General features: G+C 44.8%; 1 long non-coding RNA gene across 4 annotated transcripts in view; it reads left to right on the top strand.

Annotated features, from left to right (window-relative positions):
• Window positions 1–1,340, top strand: part of LOC135294204 (uncharacterized) — a 47,580-nt gene extending 46,240 nt beyond the window's left edge. For all 4 annotated transcript variants that reach the window (XR_010356362.1, XR_010356363.1, XR_010356365.1 and 1 more), the window contains one exon: window positions 615–1,340. This is a non-coding gene — a long non-coding RNA (uncharacterized LOC135294204). The remainder of the gene's footprint in view (window positions 1–614) is intronic.
• Window positions 1,341–12,704: the final 11,364 nt, after the last annotated feature.

Genomic DNA, 12,704 nt, shown 5'->3' on the forward strand with positions numbered 1-12,704 from the left:
AAGGAAGTAACAAAGTTGTTCATGATCCTGGAAATGGAATAGAGTTGAAAGCCCATAAAGGAATCAAGAAGTAAAAATAGAGGTGAGGCTACCTGCATAAAAGTTTGAGAAGCTGTGATTCAGGGAAGTCCTAACTAGGAATAACCAGGTTTTCTTGGCTGAAAGCAAATGCATTGCTCTTTGGGGAGATATGTCCAGTGTTTCCAATCTCTGACCCCTGAACAGATTTTGATCAAGCCAAAGGCAGCTTGAATGCACTCCTTCTCCATTGGGAACAAAAAGTGACATGAGAATCTGATGGTGGCAACTTCTCTAAAATCACTGATTGGATCTTAAGTAATAGTCATATAACAATTCCTCCAGAGATATACAACAGCTGGTTGATTTGGTTGTGCTTCACTGCCCAAAATGTGAAACTGGAAATAGTAAAGCCTAATTCAGTCTTCCTTGATGTTCAGGCAACATGCATTCCACAGGAAATGGGAGTTAAAAGGATTTTGGAAAGTTCACCTCCCAAAAGGCAGTAAGACCCAGAGGAACATCTCTTCTGCATGGAAAACCTTCCACCTTATTCTTCATGACTGCTTACATTTTGTTTCTCTCCATTCTTTTAGTACCTACAAACGAGAACATAGTGATGCTTTGCCCACCTCTTCAGGCTCCTTTGGATGACTCAGAACCGCTGTGTGCAATTTTGTGACTTAAAAGATAAAGAGGGAAGGGCAAAGCCCGACCACTTGTTACTGTACTTAAAGCTGTAATTGTGTGTAAGTACTTGCAAATATCAAGGCCATCTTTGGAGACAATGATGTGTAATGGCTCTTCCAGCTATATCCTGTTTGTCCAGTGGAACATAATGGCTAAATCAATGTAAAGTGTCATGTATTTCTTTTTTCTGTTCTCCCTGGGGCTGTTCTTTCCAGTTACGTATGTTCAGCTTTGAACTCTAGAAAAATCAATGAAGATTTAGTTGTTCTCAAAAAACCCCAAGCTAAAAATTTAAAGCATTTTCTGTCATCTTGGTGTGGAATATGTAATCCCTCTCCCCCTCAAGTACCCTTCAGAGCATGTGACTCAGCAAGCTTTTGTTAAATAAGCAGTAGCATAAAACCAAGTTTTTACTGAAATGGGTTTTTTTTCCTCGAATCTCTTTCTTAAACATAATCAGTGAAATTTTATTATTAGTGCTGCCATAAAAGAAACACTACCACTTTGCTGTTCCTGAAAAATAAAGGCAGTTTTCACTCCCAACAAAATGAAACTAAATAAATTGACTTCTATATCCATGCTTTGACATTTTCCTTGTGTCAAACCCTGGTTTTCAGTTCACTTCTACACAACAGAGATCCTGGTTATGCAGTTAGCCAATACCTGCAAGAAGATAAGGCATAGCTATCAGACTGTATGGGAGGATAATCTGAAAATAATAAAAAAAAGTGATCCAGCACACCAAGCACAAACTAAAATATTTCTATGTTTATAGAAAAAGAAATCTTTACAGAAGATGTAGGAATGCATTTGCAATAAAACCATCATTTTAGCACTTAGATCTTCACAGTGGCTCTTGCTTCCAGTACAACCTTCCCTGCTTTATGAAGATCAGATACCACAACCAGTAAAATAATGCCTTACCTCTAAAGTCCCCTTTAGAAACAGTAAAGTTTCATACCCTAAGATACAATTCTGTTCTTATTACAGAAAAACCTACAATTTTCAGGAATGATGCAACACCCTCTGCAAAGTGCATCAGGGGTCTTGGGGGCTAAAGGCACAGCACCCAGAAAGGTTTGGCATCACAGCTCACAGGCAGACTGCTCAATAAAGCAGTGGGAACACTGAGCAATCCAGGGCAAACAATGCAATTCACTACCATTTCAGAAAGTTCTTGGTCCTGGTTTTAGCAGCTAAAATATCAAAGGTGCCTCGATATTGGAAAGTCAAAGCATCTGCTTAGGAGCATCAGGATTTCAACAGGCAAAAGCTGTGAAAAGTACCTTCATGGCACCTCTTGGCCCGTTCCTCTGATTTATATATTTTATAATGTTTGTATATTTTTCCTATGGGTTGTGTGGAACTTTAAGAATTTTGCTTTGCCAATAGAAGCAGACTGAAGTAGATTCAACAGCCCAGCTCAACCAGTTGCTTGCACTTCTGAGGAAGGAAAGAAGCCAAATCCTCCTGCAGCGTGGGTGTGTATCGGCACACCAGCTGGGTTACTGCTGACACTGCCAAGCAGGCAGGATGCAGAACCAGGCACAGCCATTCTGGTGCTGATTCTGTGCCTCAAGCACCCTCTTCTCCCCCAGTAAGGAGCTTAGTGTTGGTATTGAGTTTACTTGGGTATGGTAGGAAGAATGTGTAACTCCATTTCTGGGGGGAAAAAGTCCCAAGCTCTTTATCTGCAGCTGCTCAGCAACTGATGTCATCAAGAGTGTTTCATTGCTTAAAGTTGAAAATATTTTTGTCAAGCATCTTCCCCGACTTTTATGTAAGAACAGACTGCACAGGGTGGAGAATGCCAGGAACCGACACATCTGTGGTCACATTGTCATAACTCTTGTGAGCAGAGGATAGCAAAGGGGAGCTTGAGGACTGAAAAGGCTTCTTGCAATGACACTCATCAAAAATTATGTCCTTGCAGGCCGTTTGTGGGGAGCAGGTAAGCCAGGAAATGAAGCTGGACGTTATGGAGCGTTTGGATCTATAAGGAAGCAAAACAGTTCACAGCATTTTGTTCTGGTTTATCTCATTCTCTCTCTCATCTTCTCTGGCTCAGCCAAGCATCACCAGCCACACTGTGGGAATCATCTGGCACTTTTCTTAAAAGCCACAAGCCAGCTTCAACTTGACTGGTGTCTTCAGAGTAATCTGAGAGAAGTTAAACAAAAAAATTAGATTCTCTCCTCATCTGACCAGCAGAAATTTCTGGAGAGCAAGCTGCAGAAACCCAGGCTTATCACAGGTGGCTCTGAGGACAGGTCAAGCACATAGGAGTTTGAAACATACTGTTTGAGATTGTCTAATGCAGATGAGGTTTCTGAAGGAAGAAATAAATCTTGGCCAGCACTCAGGACTGTACTGGGAAGTGTGTGGAGAAGAGCACAAAGAGTTGAGTAAATGTGGTGCTTTCCACACCTTGGTGTCCTAGATGGGCAGGTGTAGAGGATGTCCCTGTGGATGCATACAGAATGCTTCTCCCTTCCAGAAGGCTCCTGGAGGATGCCCTGGTGAGACCTCTTCCCTCTGAAAGAGCACAAGAGGTCTGTTAGCAGGGCATGACAGCGCCTCCTTTCCACCTGGCTGGACCATCCATCACCCACTCAGGCCACTGCAGCAGAGACAAATCCAATTATGTGCTAACCCACCAGCTCCTCCATTCATCTCCTTCTGCAGGGGGAAAAACATCCACACCAACCTATGCAGCAAAAACCGCCACCACCCCAAGAGCTCACATTTGGGAGTGTTGGGAGGACAGGGTACCCTGCTGTGCCTGGGCTGGAGAGGTGATATCCTGTATTTTGGCAAAAACAAGGGCAGGAAGGAGAAACACCCCAGGAAGGGGTGCAGGGAAAGGGATGGGGATGGGGACAGGGATGGGCAGGGAGTACAGGCTGTGTGGTTCTGCACCCCAACACAGAGGACCAGGGATTGTCCCCAGCAGGCCTGGAGCCAGTGCCACTGCTTGATCAGGAGCTCAGCAGAAAATGTTACTTACACAGAGCTCAGCAGAGGTTTAACACCGCACTATACACACAAAAACAGCACGTGCTAACAAGATGAGACAATATATTTATTATACACTGGAAAACAGGAAAATAACAGTACTTACAAAAGATCCTGTAACTTTCTTTTGTGCTCTTTCTTTCATGCTTAACTTGAGCTGCCTCATGCTGGTCTCTGTGAGGTTGGGGACAGACAGCAAGATCCCTATACTGGGCCACTACACAGCCAAGGGTATTCCTTGCCACAGCAGAAGCACTTGCTCAGGTGCACTGAGGTTCCTGAGCTCAGTGTTTACCTGTGCACAGAGGGAAATAAGACTCAGGAAGACTTTTCTGAGCATTATAAATTTCTGGTGGAGACGGATCCTACCAGGCCTGGAGTAAGAGCCTCCCATGGTTGTTCACATATCACTGATGCCTATAAGCACTTATTGAGCTCATTTCAGGAAATAGGACTAATGCCCACGTCCCACCCTCTCTAGAGGCTGATTTCACTGAGTCAGGGCTAAGCTGTGTCAGTAGCTCCTCCTTGGTGGGATCTGCCCCAGGCAGCAGCCCCCAGCTAAGGCTCGTGCCCAGAAGGCTTCTGCTTCCTGCACTCTTCCTCCCTCAGCTGCCTGCTTTGGCTCTCCTAGCTGAGCACAACCCTCTGCCCCATGCTGATGGATAGTAACAAGTGCCTGGCTCAAATTAGAGCTGTTGATAGTAGCAACTTGCTCAAGCCTTCAAGCACAGCCCCAGGGACATTAAACAAAGTTGTCAAAGTCCCCAGTGAGCAACATTTACGACAAGTATAAGGGATGAATCAATCAAATTTCCTCAATCCTGGAGGAAGAGGGCAACAGCAGAGCAAGCAGATGATGTACAGTAACCAGCATTTCCTTTCTCAAAGCACACCAGCCCCTGTCTGGAACTCTCAAGAGCTGCAGCTCCCAGGTTTCCATGACTCAATGATTTTGGCTGATACCACTTTCCTCAGCTCACTCCAATGGATTGCATCGCCATTTTCTTAAAGTACAGAAAAGCTGGAGAAGGGAAGAAAATCACCACAAACCACCCTTTATCTTTAATTCTGTCTCCACATTAGTAGATTGATTTAAAAATCATACAATTTAAAAGATAAGCGTCGGAGCTCAGGATGTTCTCTAATTTTCTGAACTTTGGGTCACATTAGATCATAGCCCATCACTTTTCTTTTTGTGTGTGAAGGTCAGAAATTTACATTGAATGACAGGAGAGATTTGTCTCCAGGAGACAAGGGTTTTAAAGTAAAAGTCACACCACAGGACTCATGCTGTGAAAGCAAAAATTTATAACATTAGAAATAATTTAGAAAAATTGGTAAGAAAATCTGGCTTGCTTTTGCTTTCTGGTGAGGAAAGTGACATTTGCTTGAGAGCAACAGCAAAGACTACATGAATCTATCTTTATTTTTCAGACAGAAGAAGCTGTCTGTAGTTCTTAGTAATAAAATCTTCTCTGAGACTACCTGTTTGTGGATAGAATATATAGAGTTTTTCAGGAAAAGAAAAGGAACATAAGAAATAGAAAAAAAAATATAAGACACAAAAGTCTTTCAAGTTTCCATTTGCTTTGGGAAATCTTTCATCATGGGCTTTGATGCCACAAAGTGCCCTTAGGACTAAAATTGGTGTTGATAATCTTCAAGAGGCTTTCTGAGGCTTCCCCATTTTAAATGTTGTTTAAACAGTATAAGCTATTACAGCAGTTGTGTTGTACTGCTTGAATGCACCCTGTTATATGTACATTACTTACCCCCCAAATCAGAAATCATCTTCCTTATTCCCACCCTTTGCAGTGTGCAAAACACCATCCCAGGACTACATCCCACCTCGCTTGCAGTTTTGCAGTAAATTGTGTTCACTGGGTACTAAAGCAGAGCACTGAACATCCGTGGGTTAAAATTTTTATAAACCACTTTTGGAGACTTGTGAAACTGCATGTTGCACAAGCTCATCAAGGAATAGGCTGATTTCATTAGGTAATGCAGAGGTTTGGGGGTGGTTTTACTTTTATAACATCTTGTTTTAGCTAACTGGGGCAGAGATTTGTGACTTGGGGTGTCTGTGAATGTCCTCAGCTGTGGCTCCCGTGGGGTAAACCTGATCTGCAGGAGGGCTGGGGAAGAATGAATGTGATTAGATGTCACTGTTTTTTTTCTGGAAATGCACATGCTGAAGTGAAGAGCTTCAGCACAGGTTTGACTGAAGTTTTTGGTGAAGACAAGGGTGGGCAGCACAGGTAGGAGCAGTTCCTGCCCTTCTAGGGTGGTAGCCCTTGGAGCCTCCCCTGGGGAACTAAGCAGCACCCTGAGCACCAGGGTCTTCCTCTCCAGTGAGTACAGAGCCCTGCATTCCACACTGGGTAGTGACTGATGAGGTTGTGCAACCTTTCCATGGCACGCTGCTGAGCTGGAGATGGAGAAAGTGTCCTGACCACAGGGCCAGAGGGCACAGCTGTGTTGCTTTTTGACATGGGGAGGACAAAAGGGAGTTACTGCTGAGAGTGGAAATCATGACAATTATTCCAGATTTCTGCTGGTATTTGCTGAGTGATTCTCTAACTTAAGTAATCTGAAATGCTCCCTGGCAATGTTCAAGCCACTGCTCATGGTCATGCTTGAGAGCATGGGCTCCCTGCTAGATGGGAGCTGCTCCAACAGACCAAGGGATGTTTCCAGTTCCATCTCACCCAGCAGTATTCCCAGTGCTGGTAGTGAGGAGCCACGCAGCAGGGAGACTTGCTCTGGTTTATATTTCCAGCTTCCTTTCAAGATCAGCAGCCCACATTCCCTGCATTTCCCTGGGTCCTCCAGGAAGGAGCTGATGGGTGGGTAGCCTTCAACCCTGTTCTCCAGGGGAGGATAACAGCCCCTTTTCCCAAGGAGCTTGTGTGCTCACAGGCACCCCACAATCCACTGTTTTCCAAACCATGAAGAGATGGAGCTCCTGATAGTGAAGGAATAAAATGTATTTTTCTAGGCCAGAAAATGGGAGGGGCAGAGAGAGCCCTTGAGGAAGTGGCCATGTGGAGAAAGGAGCTGAAATGGGCAGAGATTCACGGCTGAACAAATCAAGATGGATTGAAGAGATGACCAAAAACTGGGCCTGAGCAGGGCTTAGGAATTCATCCAGCTTTTCCAGACCTAGTGCAGGAGTACCTAACCCCACTGCCTTCCTCTTTCTTAAAAAATTCTGAAGGGTGAGATTGTATGGGATTGATGTGCTCCTTGTCCAGACCTAACTGCTCAGACTCTTAAAAATTATGTTCAAATTTCTGGCCTAAATCCCTGTGCAGCAGCTTATATCCATTATTTGCTGTCTTCTCTACAGCTGACATGAAGGAGACAAGACAAGCCCCCCAGAGATAGAGCTGAACTGTCAAAATACCTGAAGGCAGGAGGGCTCCTCAGCACTGAGCCTGTGCTTCTCAGAAGTTAGGTGAGATCCAAGCTGGTGCCATGGACCCAAAGTGCAAACAGATGGGGGATTGCAGTCTGGAGGGGAGATGCCAAGGGGGAACGCTTGTGACCTGACACCCTAAATCCAGCTGAAGGCCTGGGAGATCAGAGAAGAATAACAGTGGCCCAGGGAGTATGAAAATGACAGCTTAGGAGCAAACCATCCGCTTGTGCAGCATTTTGTCTGAGCAAGTGTCATGTCAATTAACTGACATGTTAAACATGTTTGTTTAACTTCTTTAGAAGTTAAAATATTATCTGATTTGTTTTTCATCAGGACGTACTGGGGAGCAACTGCCATTTTGAGAACCACTTTAAAAAATAGAGCAGAAACACTACAAGATAAAGCATCTATATAAGGTGCAAGCCCACCATTGCTCCAGGGGTCACAGAGCTAGTGTTCTAAAATCTCTATCTCTAAAGAGATAACAACAGCTGGAAGCATGGGTGGGCAACCAAAAGGAGCCTGTAAGCATTGATCATTCACTCTGCTCTGGGATGAAATCAGAAAGGACAAAGCTTGGCTGGATCTTAGACTGCATGGCACAAGAAGAAACGTGAAGGATGGATGCTACACGTGTCTTAGCAGGGAAAGCAAATGTGGAGAAATTGTGATTTCATCAACAAATGTGTGAGCCAAGCCACTGACAAGATGATAAGCAAAAAGACCAAAGCATTTAATGCTTTTTTTTTTTGCATACATTTCATTGGCAAGGCTTACTCCCACACCTTGCATATCCAGCATGATTTGAAAAGAAGGGGAACAACCAATAAAGGGAGGAACAGATGAAGGTCTGCCTTGAGAAGCTGTAAGTATTGGGATTCAGGTGAGCAGGTGGAATTCACCTGAGGGTGCTGATGTGACCTCGAGGTTGCTGTTCATTATCAGAAACTCCCAGTGATCAGGAACAGCTCTGACAGCTGGAAATCCTCCTGCAGCATTTTCATGCAAAACCTGAGCAAACATGAATTGGATGAACAAATTGTTAGATGGATTGAAAATTAGCTGGACCAAAAATTAGCTGGACCATTAGGTCAAAGAATAATAATCAATGTTGTGATGGGCCATCTGGCAGCCAGTAATGAACAGAGGACCCCAGGGAATGACACAGGAATTGATATTGTTCAATATTTTCATCAGTCACCAGGCTGATGACACAGAGGGCACTTTCAGCACATATACAGATGGCAATAGATTAGAAGTAATGACAGCCATCTCCATTTGGCAGAGCTGGCAGAGGCAGTCCAGAGGGACCTTGAGAAACTTGGGATGTGTGACAATAGAAATCCCATGGAGCTGAAGGAGAGCAGTACAAACCCTTTGCTTTGGTGTAGGGTTAACCATCCTTCTGCCTACACAACAGCCATGCAGGAAAGGAGCTGGGCTTTGCTATGAGACTTCAGCACAGTTGGAGGGTAGTTATTGCTCCCTTTCTGCTCAGTGCCAGTAAATCTGCCCCAGAAGTGTTGTCCCTTTTAGGAACAACAGTTCAGTAGTTCATTGAGGAACTGGAGAAACTCCACAGGTTGGTCAGTGGCCTAGAGCCCATGAGCCACAAAGAGATGCTGAGGGAGATGGATTTGGGTAGTCTGGCAAAGAGGTGGCTTAGGAGAGGTCTAAAATCAGCCTGAATCTGCATGAAGGGAAATGACAAAGATAATGGAACCAAACTCTCTACATTAGTGGTAAGCTATAGAAAAAAAAATCCTGATCTTCATTGAGGTGAACAGGTTTGTCTCTTCAGGGGCCTGAAGGAGGGTCACTGAGTGGACCGCTGTGGTGGAATTCTGCCCACCTACTCCAGCAGACACTGCCTATCCCTTCTGTGGGTGGCCCCAGCCAGCTCCCTCCAAGCACAGCCCTGGGAACAGCTCATTCCCACAAGTTGTCTCCCAAAAGGCAGCATGGTGCCATGGATGGGGTCCTGCCACACAGCCTTTAACAGGGCCCTCTTGGGCATTGCACTCTAAAACGCCTCTGTGAGCCTCATGCAAGAAAACACAAAGTCTGTTTTGCATGATAAAAATACCACTCTTATGGACTCAAACACAGCTCTCAAATAATTTGAACTGCAGGGGGAAGAGAAAAAAGAAAAAAAATATCATTAAGGACCTGAGTATCCCAGAGAGCCCAGAAGAGTCCCAGGACTGAATAGTATTTCATGTAGACCTTCCTAATCTAGGGGCAATCAGCTTTAAGGAGAGTGGGTATGGACCAGTCCACTGGCTGTTGGGACTGGGGTTCAGTCTCCAGGTCTCTTTGAGATGGAAGCATAGGCATAACCGTGGAGACTTTCAGGCAGTTGTCAGGAGGAATTTCCCCAGTGTCTCAGTAATGTTTGCCAGCTCAGCCCCTACTGGGAGGATGCTGAAGATCAGGAAGGTCACAAGCAGTGGGAGGAGCCCTTTGTGTTGCCTCCAGGTAAGCAAGAAGTTTTTATCGTTCCCATCATTCAGCACACGTGCCTGGGTGGTGTGGCTGGAAGCAGAGCTGACATCTCCTTACCTCTCCTCTGCTCGGTCCACATGAGGGTGGACCCCTGAAATTCTCAGTTTCCTCCTGTGTTTTTCCTTCACTGTGCAAGAGGACAATGTAGCCAGCAAGGCAGCTCACTGGCCTGGTTAAAATAACTCAGTTCTGCTTCATGTCTTTCCTTAATTTTACCAGCTTCATATTTGAAGGTCTCATTACACAGGCAAACAGATTATAATGCCTTCTAAGCAAGCTTGATCAGAAATCCCTGATACAATCAAAAGCCCAGGAAAACAATTCATTGCATTTGATGCATCAGTTCTTGGAATTGCAGCTATATTAGGCAATACATCTTTGTTCACTCACATTAAGCTAATTGAATGCATATTTATTGTGCACTGTTCTTCAGCATCCAGGCAAAATCAAAGAAGCCTGTTTCACTAGCGAGATGATAATTTTGCATAAGGAATACGGACAGATTCACATCAGACTATTAATGCTATTCCATTATTCAACACCAGAGCTAAAATTAGGAGTCACCTCAACAACCAGATGCATATTTTATCTTCAAGGTAAGAGCTTGAATTAGCACAGACCTCTGCCTCCTGCCTATAACCCTTAATTCTAGACAGGCTCTTCTGCAGCAGGATCATTGGCACGAGAGAGGCACACGAGGCTCAGGCTAACCCTTATGTTTGCATCTTCCTGTTTAAATACTGAAGGGTCACCAGAAACCACACTCCATCTGCATCCATTTGCTGTGTGCTGAAAAAACATGAGCACCCAGATATGACATTTTATAAACATTGTTTAATAGCAAATCACTTAGTGGTACCTGTTTGAAGGAAATGGAGCCCACCTGCACCTGACTGAGCTCACTGCAGAAGCACCAGTGCTTTCCCAAGGCCTTCCTTAAAATAATACAGCACCTCTCCCCCTGCTGTGTGGCTGAGGGATGGGGACAGCACAGAGCAGGTGCTGTAGCTCATCTGCACACTGTAATAACAGCCAAAGCCTTGTTGTGCAACAGCCACAAACCAGCCCATTAGGAGGCTTTTTAATTGGCCATATGTGAGCAGCACTTGGGCAGATGTAAAAATTCCCTCTTAACTAATGCTGTGTTTAAGTAGCTTTAATCTGCAGGGACTTTGCCACTTGAGTGGGATACTGGGCACCTGAAGAATGCAATAAACCCAAGCAGAGCTCTCTGGTTTAGCCTCTACATGTTGTCTGAGACATGAGATGTAAGAGAAAGGGTAAAAGAAGTCATCATTTGGATACAAAATCCTCAAATGCTCCTCCTGTCTGTACTGATGGAGTGAGTACTTCACGTCTAAATCCCAGGCCAGCTCTTTCCCAGCTCAGTTCAGAGGCTCAAAAATGGTGAAGAATGAAAAAATACTTTAAGTCTGGACTGTGGTCTTATCTCCTCATTGCTGGGGAGCACAGACCAAGGTGCCCCCACGATGCAGGGTGGTTTCTCCCTGTGGAGGAGCAAAATGATCCATCTCAGGCATACCCCCTTTCTGTGGGCTGTGGTGCATGCTTTACTCAGAAGCTGCTGAGGAGTCTCAGTTGAGCTGAGGGCAGTGTCCCCAGCCAGGGGCAGGACCCAGGGCAAACTCTTTGGGGGCTGGGGGCAGCTGCCCTCCTCACTGGCACGCTGGGGTGACAGCCAGGCCTTTTTTTCTCAGCATCTGAGTGCAACCAAGGAATTTGCAACCACATCAGCCTAATCACATCCATATTTATTGCCTGCTGTTTTCTTACAGGAAGGCAACACCTCCTTATCTGCTTCAGATCCTGAGGGGCTGCCAATACCATGCTGCTGTCGCTATGGTTTCTCCATGTTCTCTGCACTCCTCAGGCTTCTGCCAGATCTGTCTTCTAGGGTTAAAAGAGATGTTTGGGCTTCTAATACTAAAAAGAAATGGTAGCATCGGGAGGTCTGCTTGCTGAGCATGGTTCAGATCAAACCACCAAGCTCTTAAAGGCTCGTGGAAGGGTTCAGGCTCTGAGCCCCAAATAACAGGCACATTACTTTTCTGGCTCAGGGATTTGTTTGCAGGAGTGGAAGGAAGTACCAGCTGCAGGACAGGAGTCTGTTGTTCACCTCACTGCCTCAGCTGGGGGAGAGTGTAGTCCCCTCTGCTCTGCGCTGCTCCCAGAAACAATATTTGTTCATATTGGCTTAACCAGCCCAAGGGATAAAATTACTAGGAAATGTTTACAAGGACCATTTGAAACCTGAGAAGAGGATGTTTTTAGTAATGCAGAAAGAGCCAAATACCTTAGAAGATAAATATCCCAGCTTTAAGAATTAATTACTGCTTCCCAGTACTGCAGGCTGACAAATAACCTTGCGCAATTTCCCGGACAGATACATTTTAATGGAAATATTGTGCACAGGTCAAGAGCAAAATAGAGCTGCTGAACCAGAACCCCACAAGCTTGGATATGTGGGTGCCTCTGCCCAAACACTTGCCCAGCAAAGCCCAAAGGGCAGAGCATGGCGCTGAAGCAGCCACCTCTACACAGCAGCTCACACCATGACCGTCTCTGGTGAGGATTGCTCCTAGGGCTGGTTATTTTCTGTCACAAAGGAAAAACGTGGATAGCAAACAACCAAGCACATTTTTCAAAACAGCAGCTATGACATCTATGAAGCGCTGTAACCATTATGCAAAATTCACTATGTAGCTTTTCAGTTGTAAATCAAGTATCACAGGGCACTGAAATGAAAGCTCAATCTCCATATCCTAATTTTTCTTTTGGAAGTGTGGGAAGGTAGTATACAGCTGATTATGCTCCACAGTATACACTGGCATAACGAGTCACAATATACATTTATTATTCTTTCAGTCAAAAGCATCAAGCATTGAATGTAATAAGAAAATTTCATGAACCAATTCCCTCAAAACCATTTTCAATAAAAAGTCTTTGCTTTCTCCTTCTTCTTAGATGGGCAAAATGAGGAGAGTGGTGGAAGAGCAAGTCTGAGAATCAATAGGGAAATCTGAATTGTCAT

This window comes from Passer domesticus, chromosome 2 (genome assembly GCF_036417665.1).
Source record: "Passer domesticus isolate bPasDom1 chromosome 2, bPasDom1.hap1, whole genome shotgun sequence".
NCBI lineage: Eukaryota > Metazoa > Chordata > Aves > Passeriformes > Passeridae > Passer > Passer domesticus.